We start from the raw sequence: 442 nt of genomic DNA, 5'->3' as shown, positions 1-442 counted from the left end.
GAAGGACAGAGGCAGGGTAGCCCGGGCGAGCTTGGCACTGGGAGCTTGGGAGCTCTCTCTTTGTGTGCCTGGCAGGCACGACTCAGCTCCAGGCACCCACCCGCCCTGTGGTCCCACTCAGGATTTGCTTTCCCAGGAGAGAGTCTGACAGGTGTGAACTGAGGCCTGGCTCCTCCCCTGCAATGTCGGCGGTGCCGGTGACAGGAACCCAGGACCGTTAGCCCATCAGGAAAGGCTACAAGGACTTAGAACAGGACAGGGGCAATTCCTCAAAGGAAGTGATGCCCCCCCCCACCATAGCAGGTTCTCTAGACTCCTCTTGGCAGGGTCTTATTTCCATACGTGGAACACACAAGAGGAAGTTGTTTGGGTCCTTTTTCGGATCAGCAACCATTAACTTTTCAGCACCATGTACATTTCTGTTTTAACAAGTAAACATTGT

The sequence above is a fragment of the Vicugna pacos genome, chromosome 23, assembly GCF_048564905.1.
Source record: "Vicugna pacos chromosome 23, VicPac4, whole genome shotgun sequence".
Taxonomy (NCBI): domain Eukaryota; kingdom Metazoa; phylum Chordata; class Mammalia; order Artiodactyla; family Camelidae; genus Vicugna; species Vicugna pacos.
The sequence above is the reverse complement of the archived record's forward strand: the minus strand, read 5'-3'. Positions refer to the sequence as shown.